At 41.6% G+C, this 15,344-nt stretch overlaps 1 non-coding gene across 1 annotated transcript; it reads left to right on the forward strand.

Annotated features, from left to right (window-relative positions):
• The first annotated feature begins 14,963 nt into the window (after positions 1 to 14,963).
• Positions 14,964 to 15,071, forward strand: LOC112724158 (small nucleolar RNA R71). Its single transcript, XR_003163336.1, has one exon. It is a non-coding gene; the product is annotated as a small nucleolar RNA R71 (small nucleolar RNA).
• Positions 15,072 to 15,344: the final 273 nt, after the last annotated feature.

A 15,344-nucleotide genomic window follows, 5' to 3' on the forward strand; every position in this document is an offset into this window, starting at 1 on the left:
AAAATAATAAAGGGATATATGGCTTGTATTTCGGTGTATATCAAGCGAATTCGACTGTAACTGGTGATGTTGTATCTATTAACCATATTTTTTTTATTTCTTACAGTAAAAATGGCAAGCAAAAACCCTACTACACCAAAATACAATGTAAGCACATATATCGTAGACCAACTCAATTTTTCCTTGTCTAAATATAACTTATTTAAATGATTCTCATTTTGTTTGTTTACAGAAAACTCATGATTTGAGATGCTCAATAAGACTCCTGAATGAAAAGTTCCAAAATATGAGCAATGAAAAGAAGGCCATCGTCCAGGAATTGGGATTTGATGGTTTAATGCACATCCCTCCAATGAATGTGCCGCATAAGCTCTTGAAGGAGTTGGCATTTTTCTTTGATGTGATAACAAACAGATTGGACACCTGGTACAGTATATTGACCATCAACCCAGAAAATATAGGGGCTGTCCTTGGCTTAAATGTATCTAGTAACTGATTACACAAATTGTTATACTTGAATTCTTTGTAATCTATTGATGAGTGGATATTTTATACGCTTTTTGGCATCATTTTCATATAGTTTTTAGTATGTTTTGTTTATATTTTATTATATTTTCATAGGTTTTAGTGAAAAATTATATTTTTGGATTCTACTATGAATTTGTATGTTTTTATGCAATTTCAGGTATTTTCTGGTTGAAATTGAGGAACTGAAGCAAAAGTCTTATTCAGAGACAGAGAAAGCACGGCAGATGCTGTCTAGATCTGACCTCCGTACACTCGAAAGAGCTTTTATGGAGCTACAGAAGTCCAAATGGAGCATTCTCAATGGCTATGGAAAGCTGACATCCAGAGCTTTCCAAAAACATATAATAGTCTATGCTTTTCTTCAGAATTGAAGGCCCAAAACTGGCATTCAACACCAGCCTCTTGCCCTATTCTCGCGTCCAGTGCCCACAGAAGATGAGACCAGCGTCCAACGCCTATAAAGGACCCTCTAGCCAGTGTTCAATGCCCTAGAGGCCTCTTAGCACGTGGATCTCAATCAAGCTCAGCCCAAAAACTCACCTAGTGGGCTCCAAAAGTGGATTTTAGTACTAAAAGACTGTTTTACCCTTTTTATGTAATCCTTCGTCATTAGTCTAGTATTTATTCGAGAACTTTTACATTCTAAACAAGTTGAGTTCAGCCTATTTTCGAATTACACATTGTATTTTTTTATCAGTATGAGTTTCTAAACCTCCTAGGTTGAGGGGAGGAGCTCTGCTAAGTTTTATGGATCAATAAAGTACTATTGTTCTTTCTCAATTCGTGTTTGATTCTCTATTCTAAGATGTATCTTCGTTCTTCATTCTAAGACCGCGTGTCTGACAACCACCCGTGTTCTTCTTGGGTTCGTGTGAATACATAACTGGAAAACATTGAACCACTAGTTTGATTATACATCTCTTAGACGGCTAATCCACGACTTCGTTGGGGACTTCTCGAGACACCAATTCAGCCGAGGTATGGGGAGATTAGAGTCTTTGTGGTAGAGGCTAGAACACAAAGGCGCAGCATTCTCTGATCTGGAAGATTCGATCTTGCCTGTGGTGTTTTGAGTAGGATCATGAAGGGGAATGAACTACAGGAGCTTTACCCTCAATCAGAATGGATCCACACTAACCCTAGGGTTCAGATCTGGAGGAGCATTGGCGACCTCTCAATTGAAGAAATCGCTCACAATCGAAGAAGACAGTAAGACCGGATTAATCCAGAAGAATAAAGCATCTCCAAGCCTTAACCATCTTCTTATCATAGTTTACACGACTTCTGAGTTCTGAGTAATGTTCTCTTTTTATTCTCTTTTATGCATTTAAACAATCAAACCACCTATCTTTCTGTCCGTCTGACTAAGATCTACAACATAACCATAGTTTTCTTCAAACCACAATCCTCCTAGGATCGACCCTGACTCGCTCAGGTATTACTTGGACGACCAAGTACACTTGCTGGTTCAATTATACGAGTGTAGGAATTCGTGCACCATCTATTCTTTGTAATCTATTCTTTTGAACTCATTTTATCTCATGTAATAAAAAAATAGAGGTGTATATGGCTCGTATTTCGGTGTATTTCTAGTGAATTGGAGTGTAATTGTTGATCTTGTTTTGCTGCTTTTGTAAGGGCCCTCTTTCCAAACAAAGTTGATTTTAAAGAGTTTACTAAGGAGGACAAGGAAGTTTATATAGAAGATTCCAAGGCAAAACATTGAAGCAACTGATGGACTTGATGATGGAGATTAGTGTTGACCATGACGAAGATCGGCTTACATTCAAGAAGGTGTTCATCCTCTACATTCAAATGGCATTCTCGTTGCCAACAATAATAAACAAGGTTTTTTCCATCCACATGCCTCCACTTTTTCGGGTGGAGACCATGAACGAGTTGAATTGGGGTGGCCATATCTTTGACTTCCTCATCAAGGGCATAAGTGAGCACATCTTGAAAAAGAAAAAATCCGTTGATGGCTGCCTCTATTCTCTGATGATTGTATACTTTCACGAATCCAAACACAAAAAAAAAGTAGAGGTCCATGATGACGACATACTTACCCTAATAGAGAAAGGCGACGAGCTCATTGACGACCTCAAACTCATACTAGGTATTCTGAGGAAGCACCGAATGCACCTTAACCCAACGAAGTGCACTTTTGGGATGGAAGCCAGGAAATTCCTTGGCTTCATGATCGCATAACGGGGAGTAGAGGCAAATCCAGAAAAATCCAGGGTCCATCCTCGAGATGAGTAGCCCAACAAACATCAAAGATGTCCAAAGGCTAACCGGGCGACTTGCCTCCCTTTCATGGTTTCTCGGTGCCTCGGCCCAAAAGGCCATCCTCTTCTTCAAACTCATGAAGAAGGGCACTAGTTTCAAGTGGAAACCCGAAAGTGAAGAATTATTCCAACACTTCAAAAAGGAGCTAGCAGAACCTCCTATACTCTCAAAGCCCAGAACAGGAGAAACACTGTACCTCTACTTGTCCATAACAGAGGAAGCGCTAGCGACAGCGCTGATCCGGGAAGATGAGCAAAAAACATAAAGCTCAGTATACTTTATAAGCAAGGTTCTCCAAAACACAGAAACAGGCTACTCCAAATTCAAAAAACTTGCCTACACGCTACTCACAGCATCCTGAAGACATCGGCAGTACTTCCAAAGCCATTCCATCGCAGTCCGGGCAGACTAGGTGGTCAGACAAGTACTGCAGAAGCCAGACCTGGCAGGACGAATGCTCGCTTGGTCGGTCGAGCTATCACAATACGAGGTTAGATTCGAGCCCAAAAACGCAATTAAGGATCAGGCCATGGCGGACTTCATTCCCGAAATGGCCCCGGAAAGCGAACCCACAGAATTATGGAAGCTCCATGATGACGGCTCCTCAAACACCAACTAAGGGGGAACGGGAATAATATTAGAAAACGAGAACAGGATAGCTATCAAATAGTCCATTCGATATGAGTTTCTGATCTCCAACAATCAAGCCGAATACGAAGTCCTCTTAGCTAGATTGATGCTGGCCAAAGATAGTTAGCTCCCAAGTAAACGGGGACTACCAAATATGGGGCCCCTTATTCCAATAGTACTTATCCAAAATGAAGAAACTAACTGCCGACCTTTTCTCAAGGAACAAAATGCGAGGGCCGACCTTTTCTCCAAACTAGCAAGTACTAAGTCGGTCCCAGTGAACCGATCGCTAATCCAAGAGGTCATCAAGACATTATCTACACAGTCGTGGCCTCGATCAACTTAACCATATCAAATCAGCATTCCTGGACCTTCCCGATCATCTAGTACCTCACTTACGGGAACCTACCCACGGACCTAAAGGAGGCAGAGTGTACAAAACAGAAAGCAGCAAAGTATACCATAATAGCAGGACAACTATACAAATGAGGACTATCCTAGCCCCTCCTCAAGTGCATAGAATCCGGAGGCACGGACTACATACTTCGTGAAATTCATGAAGGATGCTGTGGCCATCACGTCAGGGGCAAGACCCTAGCCCAAAACATCATCCGGGTTGGATACTTCTGGCCCACCATCATCAGAGACACCCTCCAATTAGCAAAAAGCTGCAAGCAGTGCCAAGTTCACGCCGACCTTCATCAAGCAGCCCCTCATCAGCTCAATGTGATAACGGCAAATCGTCCTTTTGGGACATGGGCAATCCACCTTGTCAGTTCGTTCCCTACTGCTCCCGAGCAGTTTCGATTCCCCAAAGTGGCCATCGACTACTACACCAAATGGATTGAAGCCGAGGCGTTGGCCACAATCACGGCCACCCAATGCCAAAAATTCTTTTGGATACAAGTCATAACTCGGTTTGAAATCCCCGAGATCATGATCTCCGATAACAGGACCTAGTTTTCACACAAGCGCTTCAGGGAATTCCTAGAAGGACTCGGTGTCTCCCAATAGTTCAGCTCAGTAGAACATCTACAAACCAATAGCCAAGTAGAAACGGCCAACAAGATCATCGTAAGAGGTCTCAAAAAATGATTTGATGAAGCTAAGGGCTTATGGGCCGACAAACTTAGATCGGTACTCTAGTCATCCCAAACGTCACCCCAGACTTCGACTGGGAAATCCCCTTTCTGGCTAACATATAGCCTGGAAGTAGTTATCCCCATGGAAATCGGGGAACCAAGCTCGAGGAGGACCATGGGACAACACGATGAAGAAACAGAATGGGACCTCGCAGACGAAGATAGAAGCATAAGCCACCTATGGGAACTAGCTTTGAAACAAAGGGTAAGCCTAAGGTACAACCAAAGCTTGGTGAAATGAGACTTCAGAGGGGGGGGGGACCTAGTCTTACGGTGCAACGATATCGGCCTCCCCTACCCCCGGAGAAGAGAAGATCACTCCCAACTGAGAAGGGCCCTACCGAGTCAAGTCTGTAATCGGGAAAGGAGCTTACAAGTTAGAGCACCTCAGCGGGACTGAAATACCGAGATCATGGAACGTCGCAAACCTACGGCACTACTACTCGTAGGAAAACCCTACCGGCTTGGTAACTTTGTCAATTTTCTTTAGTTGTTTTTACAATTCTTTTACACACACACAAACACACATACACACACACACATATATATAATTACCGTTACTTCCTTTATGTATTTTCATTTCTTCGGGCACTCTTTCAATTCCTACTCAAAACGAGAGGTTTAACAGGGCCAGCTTTAATAAAAGTTATTTCCTTCCTTAAATTTTCAAAGATTCTTACCCATGCAAACAGTACGAACTAAACTGCTACCTCGGGGCCTGATCACCCCTGAAGCCAACACAAACGGATATCCATAAAAATGAAATAAACATTCAAACTCGGCCCAGAAAGAGGCTCATCATTCATGCATAACATAAAGAAGCAAATGGCCTAAAAGAAGGCCTTCCAAATAGTGCATATATCGAACAAACGGCTAATCCACCTAAAGAGATTGAATCACAAAATGAAGCAATATGCCAAATAGACTGCTTACAAACTTAAAAAGAAATTGTTATGCCAAAACGGCTTACAAACTTGGAAATTTTTTGCATAAAGATAAAACGATCACTCCAAATCCACGATCTCTCCATCCCTCACAATTCAGAATGCCCCCATAACCGACATATCAACATCAGGGGCCAACACCCGAACTTGATCCTTTAGCATCTCCTCCATTGCCGAGATCGCGTCCTTGGCATCTGTAAGCAGGCCCTCCTTCTCCTTGCTCAGCTTAGTAACCTCAATCTTGAGCATCCCTACTTTGGCAAGCATATTAGTGGCCGCTCTTCTCGGCATCGGCTGCCCATTTTTGCTCTCGAGACCGTTGGGAGAGGAGCGAAGTCTCTAGCTCAGAAAGGCGGAGGATCTCCAAGACAGCATCCTCGGCAACCTTTGCAGCCTTCAAACGAGTAGCCTCGGCCACTTCCAGCTGCTCCTTCAGCTTGCCGAACTTTGCCTGCAACTGACGAAGCTTGCCATCTAGAAGGGCTACCTGAGTCAACATCGGCTTCACCTTCTGCACAATAACAGCCGAACAGAGAAGAGCACGATACACAGACTTTGCCTGCCCGGTAACATCACAATCATGAAAAAACTCCTTGGTACCCGGCAGGAGGTGTTGGTCAATAAAGGCCGGAGCATTGAAACTCTGATCCATTATAAAAGGCACAATCCCCTCTTCTTCAAAATTTTCCCCCGAACTACCCTCGGTCGCCTTTTTCCGCTTCTTACTTGGGACTGGAACCACGACCTCAACTTTGGCCTCGGTACCAGTCACCCTGCCGTGGCCATGCCCTAAGACATCGTCTATGAGTCTAGTTGAGTCATGGACTCCGGCGTCGACAGAGAGGCCTTACCCCCTTGCTCCCGGCATCCTGGGTCATGGTAGCCTTCAACCAAGTAAGAATAGTCAAACTTCCAGCCATCTTAATTGCAAAGAAAAAAAATTATTAAGTCACGAATTCAACAATAAAGAAGTATAAATAAAAACAAATTCAACTTCAAAAAAAAAACCCACCAACGCATATCTTCAAAAACAGCCAATAGAAACAAATTTATTAATTCACCCAGAACGTCCCGCAAGTTTAACGCCCTATCCCCAAAAATAGCCAATAGAACATCAGCAATATCTTTGTTCTCAGGGGACAAACCCTCATACGTAATCCGCGTCAAGTACGACACACCGGTACTAAAATTCCAGTACGTATCAAAACGATGATCCCCCTCGAGAGTCAGCCAGAAGGGATGGTGCCCCCGAACAGGTCGGACCTTGGAGTATTCCTCCTTAAAACCATAAAAGGAATCTTCAAACAACCCAAAGATTAACTAATTCGGCTGGGCCCGGAAAGATACATAACATTTCTTGTGCTTTCCCTCCTTAGTTAGAAGGGTTGATAAACCCATATTTTATGAAATATTATGTGCCTAATTTGAATGATTTATTCAATCCTTCACCCACTTATTCATATTAATTGCATGGTTTTACTTTCCCTTCCTTATTATGTGATGTATGTGAAAAATATGTTTCCTATGCTTTAAAAGTAATTATTTTAACTTCCCTTTATTACCATTCGATGCCGTGATTCGTGTGTTGAGTAATTTCAGATCTTCTAAGGCAGCAATGACTTAAAGGATGGAAAGGAAACATACAAAATTAGAAGAAAAGCATAAAACAGAGTTTTTGAAGAAACAGGCAGTGACGCGATCGCATGGATGACGCGGTCGCATGCCAGCGCGAATTAACAGCGACGCGACCGTGTGCTTGACGCGATCGCGCGCCTTAAGCGAAACGCATATGACGCGGACGCATGACTGACGCGACCGCGCGACAAGGAAAACTCCAAGTGGCGCGACCGCATGACCCACGCGGCCACGTGACAGAGGCCACACACCAGAAATTACAGAAAACGCTCCCAGCGATTTCTGAAGCCCTTTTTGGCCTAATTCCAAGTCCAGAAGGCACAGATCAGAGGTTATGAAGTGGGGGGAATGCATCCATTCAGAGGAGAGTCTCCAATTAGTTACTATTCATGATTTAGATGTATTTTTGAGGGAGGTTCTCTCCTCTCTCTTTAGGATTCGGATTTAGATTTAGGATTTTATTCGCTTTCAGGATTATCTTTTTATCAGGTTCAACATTCCTTTTTATTTATCTTTTCAATTTAATTTATGAATTCTTCTATGTTACAGATTATTCTTTTGAATTAATGTTAATTGAGGTATTTCAGTTTATTATTGCTCTCCTTTATTTCTATTACTGTTGCTTCCAATCTGAAAACATTTTTATTCCGGTAGATTTACTTTTTCCCTTTTTGGTCTTGGTTAAGAAATCAGTAACTCAGGAGTTATCAAACTCAAACATGATTGAAAATTGTTATCTTTGCTAATTGAATTGAACTTCAACAATCCCAATCTTTCCTTAGGGATTAACTAGGATTTTAGGATCTAACTAATTAATCACTTGACTTTTCTTTACTTTAAGTAAAGACTAACTGAGTGGAATTAAGATTCAATCTTCATCATCATTGATAAGGATAACTAAGATAGGGCTTCTAATTTCTCATACCTTGCCAAAAGTTTATTCTATAGTTATTTATTTACTTTACAGTCTTTTACTTATTTCAATTGCAATTTAAATTACTTGCTCCTCATCTTCAAAACCCCGATTTACAATCTCCATAACCGATAATAAGAACATACTTCCCTGCAGTTCCTTGAGAAGACGACCCGAGGTTTAAATACTTCGGTTATCAATTTATTTAGGGGTTTTGGTGCATGAAATTGTGATCTCAGGCAACGGCACCAAATACGCACATCTTAATAAATCGTTTTTCATTCACAACTTCGATACAACTAACCAGCAAGTGCACTGGGTCGTCCAAGTAATAAACCTTACGTGAGTAAGGGTCGATCCCACGGAGATTATTGGTATGAAGCAAGCTATGGTCCTCTTGTAAATCTCAGTCAGGCGGATAATAATTGATTATGGAGTTTTCAAAATTAAATAATAATTAAACATAAAATAAGGATAGAAATACTTATGTAGATCATTGGTGAGAATTTCAGATAAAGGTATAGAGATGCTTTCGTCCCTCTGAATTTCTGCTTTCCTGCTGTCTTTATCCAATCAGTCCTACTCCCTTCTATGGCTGGCTTTATGTAAGGACATCACCATTGTCAATGGCTACTTTTCATCCTCTCTGGAAAATGGTCCGATGCGCTGTCACTGCATGGCTAATCGTCTGGAGGCATCACCTTGGTCAATGGCTGCATCCTATCCTCTTGTAAAAATGGTCCAAATGCTCTGTCATAGCACGGCTAATCATCTGAGGTTCTCGATCATATTGTAATAGGATTCACCCTCCTTTTGCGTCTGTCACTACGCCCAGCACTCGCGAGTTTAAAGTTCGTCACAGTCATTCGATCCCAGAGTCCTACTCGGAATGCCACAGACAAGGTTTAGACTTTCCGGACTCTCATGAATGCCGCCATCAATCTAGCTTATACCACGAAGATTCTGATAAAGAGATCCAAGAGATACTCATTCAATCTAAGGTAGAACGGAACTGGTTGTCAGGCACGCGTTCATAGGGAATGATGATGATTGTCACGTTCATCACATTCATGTTGAAGTGCGAATGAATATCTTAGAAGCGGAATAAGTTTAATTGAATAGAAAACAGTAGTACTTTGCATTAATTAATGAGGAACAGCAGAGCTCCACACCTTAATCTATGGAGTGTAGAAACTCTACCGTTTGAAAATACATAAGTGAAAGGTTCAGGCATGGCCGAATGGCCAGCCCCCATGATCTAAGAACCAGACGTCCCCAGATGATCCAAAGATGTCAAATACAATAGTTAAAAGTCCTATTTATACTAAACTAGTTACTAGGGTTTACAGAAGTAAGTAATTGATGTATAAATCCACTTCCGGGGCCCACTTGGTGTGTGCTTGGGCTGAGCTTGAATGTTACATGTGCAGAGGCTTTTTCTGGAGTTGAACGCCAGGTTGTAACGTATTTCTGGCGTTCAACTCTGGTTTGTGACGTGTTTCTGGCGTTTAACTCCAGACAGCAGCGTAGAACTGGCGTTCAACGCCCTTTTACGTCATCTAAACTCGGCCAAAGTATGGACTATTATATATTGCTGGAAAGCCCTGAATGTCTACTTTCCAATGGAAGCGCACCATTTTGAGTTTTATAGCTCTAGAAAATCCACTTTGCGTGCAGGGAGGTCAGAATCCAACAGCATCAGTAGTCCTTCTTCAACCTCTGAATCTGATTTTCGCTCAAGTCCCTCAATTTCAGCCAGAAAATACCTGAAATCACAGAAAAACACACAAACTCATAGTAAAGTCTAGAAATGTGAATTTAACATAAAAACTAATAAAAACATCCCTAAAAGTAACTAGATTCTACTAAAAACATACTAAAAACAATGCCAAAAAGCGTATAAATTATCCGCTCATCACAACACCAAACTTAAATTGTTGCTTGTCCCCAAGCAACTGAAAATCAAATAGGATAAAAAGAAGAGAATATACTATAAATTCCAAAATATCAATGAAACATAGCTCCAATCAGATGAGCGGGACTTGTAGCTTTTTGCCTCTTGAATAGTTTTGGCATCTCACTTTATCCATTGAGGTTCGGAATGATTGGCATCTATAGGAACTCAGAGTTCAGATAGTGTTATTGATTCTCCTAGTTCAGTATGTTGATTCTTGATCACAGCTATTTTATGAGTCTTGGCCGTGGCCCTAAGCACTTTATTTTCCAGTATTACCACCGGATACATAAATGCCACAGACATATAATTGGGTGAACCTTTTCAAATTGTGACTCAGCTTTGCTAAAGTCCCCAATTAGAGGTGTCCAGGGTTCTTAAGCACACTCTTCTTTTGCTTTGGACCTTGACTTTAACCGCTCAGTCTCAAGTTCTCACTTGACACCTTCACGCCACAAGCACATGGTTAGGGACAGCTTGGTTTAGCCGCTTAGGCCAGGATTTTATTCCTTTAGGCCCTCCTATCCACTGATGCTCAAAGCCTTGGGATCCTTTTTATTTACTCTTGCCTTTTGGTTTTAAGGGTTATTGGCTTTTTGCTCTTGCCTTTTGGTTTTAAGAGCTTTTGGCTTTTTCTGCTTGCTTTTTCTTTTTCTATATATTTTTCTTTCGCTATTTTTTTTTTCTGCAAGCTTTGTTCTTTGCTGCTTTTTCTTGCTTCAAGAATCATTTTTATGATTTTTCAGATTATCAAATAACATGTCTCCTTGTCATCATTCTTTCAAGAGCCAACATATTTAACATTCTTAAACAACAACTTCAAAAGACATGCACTGTTCAAGCATTCATTCAGAAAACAAAAAGTATTGTCACCACATCAATATAATCAAACTAAGTTCAAGGATAAATTTGAAACTCATGTACTTCTTGTTCTTTTGAATTAAAACAATTTTCATTTGAGAGAGGTGATGGATTCATAGGACATTCATAACTTTAAGACAAAGTTACTAAATACTAATGATCATGTAATAAGACACAAACTTAGATAAGCACTTAACATAGAAAACGAAAAACAGAGAATGTAAGAACAAGGAATGAGTCCACCTTAGTGATGGTGGCGTTTCCTTCTTGAGGAACCAATGATGTCCTTGAGCTCTTCTATGTCTCTTCCTTGTCTTTGTTGCTCCTCCCTCATTGCTTTTTGATCTTCTCTAATTTCATGAAGGATGATGGAGTGCTCTTGATGTTCCACCCTTAATTGTCCCATGTTGGAACTTAATTCTCCTAGGGAGGTGTTGATTTGCTTCCAATAGTTTTGTGGAGGAAGATGCATTTGAGGCATCTCCGGGATCTCGTGGTGATGAGCTTCATGCGTCTCTTGAGATCCATGCAAGGGCTCTCTTGCTTGCTCCATCCTTTTCTTAGTGATGGGTTTTTCTTCCTCAATGGGAATGTCTCCTTCTATGAAAGCTCCAGCTGAGTAACATAGATGGCAAATAAGATGAGGGAAAGCTAGCCTTGCCATGGGGGAGGACTTTTCGGCTATTTTGTAGAGTTCAAGGGAGATGACTTCATGAACTTCTACTTCCTCTCCAATCATGATGCTATGGATCATGATGGCCCGATCCACAGTAACTTCAGATCGGTTGCTAGTGGGGATGATGGAGCGTTGGATGAACTCCAACCATCCTCTAGCCACAGGCTTGAGGTCCAGTCTTCTTAATTGAACCGGCTTGCCTTTGCAGTCAATCTTCCATTGAGCTCCTTCCACACATATGTCCATGAAGACTTGGTCCAACCTTTGATTAAAGTTGACCCTTCTAGTGTAGGGGCGTGCATCTCCTTGCATCATGGGCAAGTTAAACGCCAACCTCACGTTTTCCGGACTAAAATCTAAGTATTTCCCCTGAACCATGGTGAGATAATTCTTTGGGTTCGGGTTCTTACTTTGATCATGGTTCCTAGTGATCCATGCATTGACATAGAACTCTTGAACCATTAGAATTCCGACTTGTTGGATGGGTTTTGTTAGAACTTCCCAACCTCTTCTTTGGATTTCATGTCGGATCTCCGGATACTCATTTCTCTTGAGCTTGAAAGGGACCTCGGGAATCACCTTCTTCTTGGCCACAACATCATAGAAGTGGTCTTGATGAGCTTTGGAGATGAATCTTTCCATCTCCCATGACTCGGAGGTGGAAGCTTTTGTCTTCCCTTTCCCTTTTTTAGAGGATTCTCTGGTCTTGGGTGCCATCAATGGTAATGGAAAAATAAAAAGCTTATGCTTTTACCACACCAAACTTAGAATATTGCTCGCCCTCGAGCAAGAGAATAAAGAATAGATGAAGAAGAAGAAGAAAATATGGAGGAGAGGAGGGAGAGGTGTATTCGGCCAAGAAGAGAAGAGAGGGTTGTGTTGTGTGAAAATGAGGAAGAATGGAGGGCTATATATAGGGAAGGGAGGGGGGTAAGGTTCGGCCATAAGGGTGGTTGTTGGGTGGGAAATTGATTTTGAATTTTTGAAGGTAGGTGGAGTTTATGAGGTAGGTTTATGGGGAAGAGTAGATGGATGTGAGTGGTGAAGTGGTGATAGGGAAGAGAGATTGAGGTGATTAGTGAAGAGTTTTGGGGAAGAGTGTTTATTGGGAAGAGAGGATGAACATTGAGAAGAGGGAAGAGAGTGAGTGGTGGTAAGTGGGGATCCTGTGGGGTCCAGAGATGCTGAGATGATCCTGTGGGGTCCACAGATCCTGAGGTGTCAAGGAATTTCATCCCTACACCAATTAGGCATGTAAAATGCCTTTGCATGCAATTCTGGCATTTAAACGCCGAACTGATGCTTGTTCTGGGCGTTCAACACCCAAATGCTTGTTTCTGGCATTCAGCCCCAGCTCTTCTTCACTGTGTATTTCTGGCGTCTGAACGCCAGGATGCTGCTTGTTTTTGGTGTTCAACGCCAGAAACATGCTCTGTTCTGGCGTTGAACGCCAGACAGATGCTCCTTACTGGCGTTTAAATGCCAGTAAGATCCTCCTCCAGGGTGTGATTTTTCTTCTGCTGTTTTTTATTCCATTTTCAATTTTTATATTTATTTTGTGACTCCACATGATTATTAACCTAATAAAACATGAAAAGAACAACATAAATAAAAATAAAATTAGATAAAAAAAATTGGGTTGCCTCCTAACAAGTGCTTCTTTAATGTCAATAGCTTGACAGTGGGCTCTCATGGAGCCTCACAGATGTTCAGAGCATTGTTGAGACTCCCCAACACTAAACTTAGAGTTTGGATATGGGAGTTCAACACTAAACTTAGAGTTTGGTTGTGGCCTCCCAACACCAAACTTAGAGTTTGACTGTGGGGGCTCTGGTTGACTCTGTTTTGAGAGCAGCTTACTGTGCCTCTTTTCCATGTTTACAGAAGGATAACCTTGAGTTGTAAACTCAAGGGAGTCCTCATTCAATTGAAAGACTAGTTCTCCTTTGTCAACATCAATCACAGCTCTTGCTGTGGCTAGGAAGGGTCTTCCAAGGATGATGGATTCATCATCATTCTTCCCAGTATCCAGGACTATGAAATCAGCAGGGATGTAAAGGCCTTCAACCTTTACTAACACGTCTTCTACTTGTCCATAAGCCTGTTTTCTTGAATTGTCTACCATCTCTAATGAGATTTTAGCAGCTTGCACCCCAAAGATTCCCAGTTTCTCTATTACAGAGAGGGGCATAAGGTTTATCCCTGAACCAAGGTCACACAGAGTCTTTTCAAAGATCATGGTGCCTATGGTACAAGGTATTAAGAACTTTCCAAGATCCTGTTTCTTCTGAGGCAATGTCTGTTGATCCAGATCACTTAGTTCATTGGTGAACAAGGGAGGTTCATCTTCCCAAGTTTCAATACCAAATAATTTGGCATTCAGCTTCATGATTGCACCAAGGTACTTGGTGACTTGCTCCTTAATAACATCCTCATTCTCTTCAGAAGAGGAATACTCATCAGAGCTTATAAATGGCATAAGGAGGTTTAATGGAATCTCTATGGTCTCTAGATGAGCCTTAGATTCCCTTGGTTCCTCAAAGGGAAACTCCTTGTTGATCACTGGACGTCCCAGGAGGTCTTCCTCCTTGGGATTCACGTCTTCCCCTTCCTCTTTGGATTCGGCCATGATGATTATATCAACGGCCTTGCACTCTCTTTTTGGATTTTCTTCTGTATTGCTTGGGAGAGTATTAGGAGGGATTTCAGTGATCCTTTTACTCAGCTGGCCCACTTGTGCTTCCAAATTTCTAATGGAGGACCTTGTTTCATTCATGAAACTCACAGTGGCCTTAGATAGATCAGAGACTAAGTTTGCTGCATTAGAAGTATTTTGTTCAGAGTTCTCTGTCTATTGCTGAGTGGATGATGGAAAAGGCTTGCTATTGCTAAACCTGTTTCTTCCACCATTATTAAAGCCTTGTTGAGGCTTTTGTTGATCCTTCCATGAGAAATTTGGGTGATTTCTCCATGAGGGGTTATAGGTGTTTTCATATGGTTCACCCATGTAATTCACCTCTGCTATTGCAGGGTTCTCAGGATCATAAGCTTCTTCTTCAAAAGGCGCCTCTTGAGTACTGTTGGATGCAGCTTGCATTCCATTCAGACTCTGAGAAATCATGTTGACTTGCTGAGTCAATATTTTATTCTGAGCCAATATGGCATTCAGAGTATCAATTTCAAGAACTCCCTTCTTCTGAGGTGTCCCATTACTCACAGGATTCCTCTCAGAAGTGTACATGAACTGGTTATTAGCAACCATGTCAATGAGTTCTTGAGCTTCTGCAGGCTTTTTCTTTAGGTGAATGGATCCACCTGCAGAAGTATCCAATGACATCTTAGCTAATTCAGACAGACCATCATAGAATATATCCAGGATGGTCCATTCTGAAAGCATGTCAGAAGGACACTTTTTGGTTAGTTTCTTGTATCTCTCCCAAGCTTCATAGAGGGATTCACCTTCTTTCTGTCTGAAGGTTTGAACATCCACTCTAAGCTTACTCATCTTTTGAGGAGGAAAGAACTTGGCTAAGAAATCCTTGACCAGCTTATCCCAAGAGTTCAGGCTATCCTTAGGTTGAGAGTCCAACCATATTCTAGCTCTGTCTCTAACAGCAAAAGGGAAAAGTATGAGCCTGTAGACTTTAGGATCTACTCCATTAGTCTTAATAGTATCACAGATCTGCAAAAATCCAGTTAAGAACTGAAAAGGATCTTCAGATGGAAGTCCATGGAACTTGCAGTTCTGCTGCATCAGAGAAACTAATTGAGG

This window comes from Arachis hypogaea, chromosome 11 (assembly GCF_003086295.3).
Source record: "Arachis hypogaea cultivar Tifrunner chromosome 11, arahy.Tifrunner.gnm2.J5K5, whole genome shotgun sequence".
NCBI lineage: Eukaryota > Viridiplantae > Streptophyta > Magnoliopsida > Fabales > Fabaceae > Arachis > Arachis hypogaea.